The sequence below is a fragment of the Heterodontus francisci genome, chromosome 30 (genome assembly GCF_036365525.1).
Source record: "Heterodontus francisci isolate sHetFra1 chromosome 30, sHetFra1.hap1, whole genome shotgun sequence".
In the NCBI taxonomy this organism is placed as follows: Eukaryota; Metazoa; Chordata; class Chondrichthyes; order Heterodontiformes; family Heterodontidae; genus Heterodontus; species Heterodontus francisci.
Window position 1 is genome coordinate 34486641 of NC_090400.1, and position 6741 is coordinate 34493381.

General features: G+C 38.9%; 1 protein-coding gene across 9 annotated transcripts in view; it reads right to left on the reverse strand.

The window, feature by feature from the left end:
- LOC137346674 (protein-tyrosine sulfotransferase 1-like) overlaps positions 1-6741 on the reverse strand; it is a 128130-nt gene that overhangs the window by 63125 nt on the left and 58264 nt on the right. The window lies entirely within an intron of this gene.

A 6741-nucleotide genomic window follows, 5' to 3' on the forward strand; every position in this document is an offset into this window, starting at 1 on the left:
CAATGTATAAAAATAGGAAGAAACCCAGATTTTCATAGAAAGAGATGAATATGGCTGTGGAAGAGCTAAGATGAAGGAGTCTGCAAAGTGGTATTAATAGACTAAATTGATGCACCAGAAGAGAGGCCCAAGGGGTTTCTTAGCAGTTGAACAAAATCTCAAGAACAGAAGACCTGGCTCAAGGACAAAAACAGACATAAGAAAGCTGAAGAGAAATCTGCATTCAATCCCCAAACTATAACAGCAACTAGTAGAGAGTATCAGTGGCTGAATGAGCTTTCCGACGTTAACAGGAGAGAAGCGCAGCTCTTCAGTTTAGAATGATTGGAAGTGTTTCAATAAGTAGTTTAGAAGCTTACAAATACCAACTTTGGTAAGCATCTTCTCAATGTTTGGAGAATATATACTGTACAAACGTATTGCTGAGATCTGTTACCGAAAAGTAACAGTTTAAATGTAGATGTCATCTGAGGCAGAAACTGGCAATAAAACACAATTACATTTATTACTGCTGCTTTTGTGGAAGTGATGATACATTCCTAAAGTTATAGTTATTCTCCAGAAGTGAGAATACGATGCCTAAGTAGAAATACCACAGCAGTATCTTGGCAAGCACTGGTACATGTCACTGTGTCACCACTACATGAGAACTGGCAGAGGGAGTTTACTATCATATGAAAAAGGGCAGGAAAAGACATCTGGTCAATCAAGCCTGTGCTATCCTAATATGGCACCATCTACACACACTGATAACCCCCAACAGTTATGCAATGTCCTGGAGAGTGAAAAAAAACTGGTGCCAATTTAGAAAAATAAAAATTATTCTCCGATCCACAAAGTCAATCGAGCAACTGCCAGGTGACCTTGTCGACTGGTATAATTTTTCCTAGCTAACCTATCTACTTTGTATAACACAACTAGCACTGAAAGGCAAATTTAGGGGAAGCATTTTAGGGTTGCAGCTCAGAAAAATAAATTATCCCCTGACATGATATTGGATACGTGGAATAAATTCTTAAGATAGTTGATTCAGGGTCAATTTTCAGGGAGGTCATGATAGAAAAAAAATGTTCCTAAAGTAGAGGGAAAAAGGTGGAATAGGAGGAAAGTTCAGATAGAATAATCACACATGAACTTTTGATTGAGCAAGTTTGAATGGGCTTTTCCTCACTCTGGCTTTTATGATGTTCTTATATCATATCTGAGAAGCATGTGGTCCAGAGCTCATAAACCAGGTATCTTCAAAAGGTGTGAAGCAGCACTAGCTGGATATGCACTTCACTATTCACTTTCATAATGTAGTGAATCACTCAGGCTCTAAACCACAACAACTTATCTCTATATAATGCTCCTTCGGGACAAGAAGTGGTCTTAAAGTGATCCTAGTTTTAAGGAGTCTGTCAATGCTGGTATTTGGCTAGTTATAAAAGGAATCATTTGCTGAAAATTATATCCGAAGGCAGCATTTCATAAACCTGCGATTACCACACTGGTCAGTTTAAATCCAATATACCACTTTTTACATGATGTGTGCATGACTACCTCCTTTCTGTCATTCTCTTGTTTCAGCAACCCCTGGCCTTCCCACTCCTCCCCAGACAACATGATAAATTCTGCACTTAGTGCAAGAAACAATTTTCCATAGTTAAGTTTGGCAGGAACATTAAAACTTTATGTAATTCACTTCCAGCCCTGATGTCACCTGTCTGGTTTTGGGCTGCATTGTCTGGAAATGTTCAAGATATATATATATATGACACATACCTAAAGTCTGGTTTTCAATGTCAATTTTCTCCTTTTGCTTCTGTATCTCATGAAATGTAGACATTATGGTTTTCATAATAGTTAAGTAAAGTTCAGAACCTAAGCAACAATGGCACCATTATGCTGCCTCCTGTTTGTTTTAGATTAGCAATGTTGATTTTTTTTTTTAAAGACTGCAACCTGCACAGTTCTGTTAATTTGTTGCTTCCTAATAACTGCCTATTTTTTTTTCACTTTACTTCTGTGCTAAACGTATACTGAAATGGAGTGGCTTCCACACCAGTAAAAGTAGCTTTGTAAGCAAGACAACACTTGTTAAGATTGTAGCATAAATGCATCTTTAAATATTTGATGGTAAATCAGGGCTATTCCACCAAACTATTTTTTTTAAAATTATGTTAGGGCAAATTGGTGGCAGCAACAATGCTGAATTTTAAATGTAAATACAGCAGTGTAACTACAATAATTTAAGTCTCACTTTTCTCTTTATGGAGTAAACCAGCATTTCTGCTCCAAAACCAGGAATTGCTTTCTCTATATCAACAAAGTCTAGTTAGCTCAGCAGAAGCTGCACCCATAGGCAGACATCATGGTCACTTTGCTGTGCAAAGTCTCAGAAGCAGAGTAAAAAGCTCCTTATTTTACCTGCTCCCCAAACCCTTCACTATTCAGCTTTGAATTGTGACCCTTCATAGTCACAGTATCAATGCTGCCACCTAGGTACATTATGCTAGAACAGCATACTTTGTGCTCAAAGCAAAAAAGCAGGAAGCTACATTAAAGCCTGGCTATCCAACCCGAACCCAACTAGGCCCGACTCCGTGTCGGGTTTGGGTTGGGTCGAAATTCCAAGTCCAGCATTTGGGCTCGGGTCAGGTCGGGCTAGACACTGCTTCTGGGAAGTCACAGGCTTACCCATGATTCCCCACAACTCCAGCTGCAGGTATAGCCTGCAGCTGGAACGGATGAAGGACAGATTCATGTTGACTTGGGTCGGGTCGGGCGCAAAAAAAAATTAAAGGGCTTGGGCTCGGGTCGGGTTCAGGTTGGCAGGGGTCAGATCGGGCCTGGGTTGGGTTTTCATTTTCACCCGAGCCAGGCTTTAAGCTGCATACTCTGATTAGTGGATCACCTCTTGACTTCCTCAAGGCCTTTCCACCATCTACAAAGCATTAGTCAGGAGTGTGATGGAATACCCATCATTCACCGGGATGGGCGTAAATGCAACAACGCTCAAGAAACTCAACATCAATGGGCAAAACCATTTTCCTGATCAGCACTCCTGCCACTAGGCTAAATATCCACCTCTGGCTCACTGTAGCTGCCCATACCTTTGACCACCCTCTTGACTTTGCCATCTCTCACAGTACATTGGCTCTCCATCGCGCAATGCTTCAAATGTAAATTCCTCATCCTTGTCTTTAAATCCCACCTTTTCCCATCCTATTTCTGCAATCTCCTCCAGTCCTATATTCTTCTCCATTTCTCAGACTCCAGTTTCTTGCACAACCCCCCATTTCTCGGACTCGAGCCTCTTCTCACTTTGTCCCACCATTGGTAGCAGAGCCTTGGCACAGTTGTCTTATTGTCTGGAGTTCCTTCCTTGAACTCCTCTGCCTCATCACCTTTCCCCTCCCTTAAAAACCTCAAAACCCATTTCTTCCACCAAATCTTTGATCACCTCTCCTAATTTTTCCTTCCAGGTTCAGCATCTGTTATTGATATTTAGACCGATGAAACACTTTGGGACATTAACATTAAAGCTACGTTGTAAATGGAAGTTGTTGTTAATCTGAGATGAGACTTCATCATAAAAGCCATGTTGCCATGGTGGTTTGGGTAAAGAACGTAATGAAACATAGAGCCAGGTTATTTCAACAACACCTTCCAGTCCTGCCACTTCTACCACCAAGGTGGACAACAGCAGCTGTATCAAGGGAATACCATCATCCCCAAGTTTTCCTCCAAGTCACACTCATCATCATGATTTGGGCATATATCCCTATTCCTTCATCGGCAAAAGCTTGGAATAGACCAACCCAATACCATCACGGGACCACCTGCACAAGGACTGCAACAGTTCAAGGCAGCTCATTATCATTTCTCGTTGCAACTGGGATAAAGGTTTCCTTCTAGATTAAAAAAAGGATTGATTTAATTGAGGGTGAAGGGAATCACTGCACATGAACAAAGTTGGCATAAGGCCAAGGATGCCAACAGATTCACCCAAGATGTAGTGCTGGCTGGAAAAAGCCTCACTCACAAAGAAGCAAACATTCCAAAGGATGCTCCAAAGTTGGCTTGTGGTGAATGACATAGCTAGCAAAGGGGAAAGAGGAGAAAAAGAGTAGTGAGAGAGGAAAATGGATAGGGAGGAGGTTAGACAGATGCTCATCTTCTGGGTTACTGCCACGGAAAGGATAGCTATGGTGGAAAAGAGGGAAACAAGCTTAGGTTGACAGTTGATATACTTTCTGGGGAAAAGCATTCAGTGGGATGACAGACATTTTGCTGAAAAATGGGATGCAGTGGAAAATGAAAGGGACTGAGAGTAGTAGAAGCTGGAGGAGAAGTGAAGGAAGAAAAAGCATACTAAGGACAGAAGGTGACCTCAGGTCTGAAGTGGCCGCCAATAAGTAAGCACTAAGGGAAACTCTTAAATTACATAAACAAGCAGCAGAAAAATTACACTAAATAATAGAACTTTAAAAATTTAGTAAACAACTTTATTCTTTCCATCTGACCATGTTACATTACATTGTCATGGAATCTTTCCCATTTTATTTAATCTCATGAGGGAGACAAAGCATTAAAGAACAGAATAGTCTGGTGAAATTTCGCTGCAAGCTTGAAGAAGTCATTGTGCAAAAACTCCAAGATATCAATCTAACATCATAAATCTGTATTATTCAATCTGACTAGTTGCATTCCTAGATACCATTCCCCATGATCTCAACAGAACCAGACCTGCAGCATTCCTATAACATTCAGTCTGGTTCCTATCCAAATATTTGTTTTGCTGCTTAAATATCTTAGCAGTGGATAAAATTGGGATTTTATTACACACATTTATCATTTTGTCAAAGGAGGGGGAAACATTTTCTAGTCTCATTTGAGACACCAACACTATTCGCTTTCTAATCTCAGCTGATGTTTAATACCATTACTAATGCTGTACTATACATTGCCTTTACTGTTTTAAAGGCCCAGAATATAACCCTCTCCAACCATTTCTAATGCATCAAAAGTCTTTCCAAGGGTTGGGCACTTGAAATTCTACAATAATATGGCCAATTTTCAAAGTTGGAAATGTTACTTTACCGGCAATATGTAGAAAACAACCAGACGAAGAAAAGTAGTTAAGAAGCTATTTATTGAACCTCCTATCCATTAGTTTAACATACAACAATACACAACTTTCTTGGGGCATTTAATAGTACACTGCACCATTCATGGCAAATTCATAATCTGGGCTAGGCTTTTGATGGAAGTGCTGGATAGAAGTTCTTACAAGTGAAAGGGATGGAACTATCAGAGGCTATCAATGCAGGCTGCTGTGAAGCGGATAGCATTGATAGAGGTCTAAGAACATGTCACTTCATCATGGACATGGGTAGTGCAGGCACATATCATGAGTTAAGATTCTAAATAATGTGATTAGAGAGCATTGATGATTCCTGAAATTAAGCTACCTGGCATTTCTCAGCCCCAGATTGTTATTTTGTGCTAAGGATCCAAAGAAAGCAACAGAGCTCAGTGAAATTGATAGAAAAGATGTAATGCCAAATCAGTTTGCGCGAACAAGCAGTTAGAAATTTACTTTCACTGATGGAACAAAAAAGCTACAGCAAACGGATAAGAAAAAAGACTAATGTAATGCAAGCAGTGACTTCAGTACTTGGGTATAATCTGGTTTCTTTTATTAAACCGGAATGCAAATTTCACAATTCGCACATTCTGAATTATAAATAAGCAGTTACTTGATTAAAAGAAATTTACTAATTTCTAAATTGAAATATTTGCATAGCTAGGTAGTAAAGTACATCTTCTAGTAGATGCAATTGAAATTTAATGTATAGAGTAAATTTGCCTAAAGAACAGCACAAGCATACTGTCCTCACATCTCAGAATACGCAAAAACATAATTTAAATAATATAGCAAAAACAAGAGGACTGCAGAAGGTGAGGGTTAAGTCTGATGGCTTTAGTAAAATATTTTGGGACCAGTTCTAGGACACAAGTGGCCCCTACAGGATGGGCAGGCTTGATACAAAAACCCTCTGGGACAGTAACTACGTGATGCGGAAGACAATTTATTAAAAAGATGAAAATTTATTAATAAGACAAGGAAACAAAGAAAAGTAAAATGGGAAAAGGGATGCGGGAAAGATTTTAAAACATTCAAGAAAGCAATAAAGAACAGATCAAAAAGTGAAAAGATTAAAAACAGTAAGATTGTCAAACAGAAAGTGTACTTAAAACAAAGTATACATTGTATATAATTAGTGAGCTAGAGATACATATTCCTATGGATCTGTAATATTAACATTATCAGAGGTTTTTCATTCACAAGGAAGCTGTGCTGGAACTGATAACAGGAAATGATCAAAGACAGGGGCACTTGATTGGAAAAAAATGCAAAAATATAAAAGGGGAACAAATCTACATAAATTTGAAACAAATATTTGGCAAACAGACCGTGGACAAACAATGGGAAAACTTTCAAGCAGGAGAGAATTAAAGTAAACTAGACATACGTCCACAAAAAGTAAACAGGGTGCAGCAAAAGGTGGAGGTCCTTGGCTGAGTACAGAAATCAAAATGAGATTTATGATAAATCTAGGACAAATACTATAAAGGAAAATTGCACGGAATATAGAAAATCTAAAAAAGCAAAATAGAGTAGTTGTCGGGTATTAAGAAAGATTGGAATAATAAGGAAACAGCAAAAGATTTATGAAAAAACTAAAATTAAGA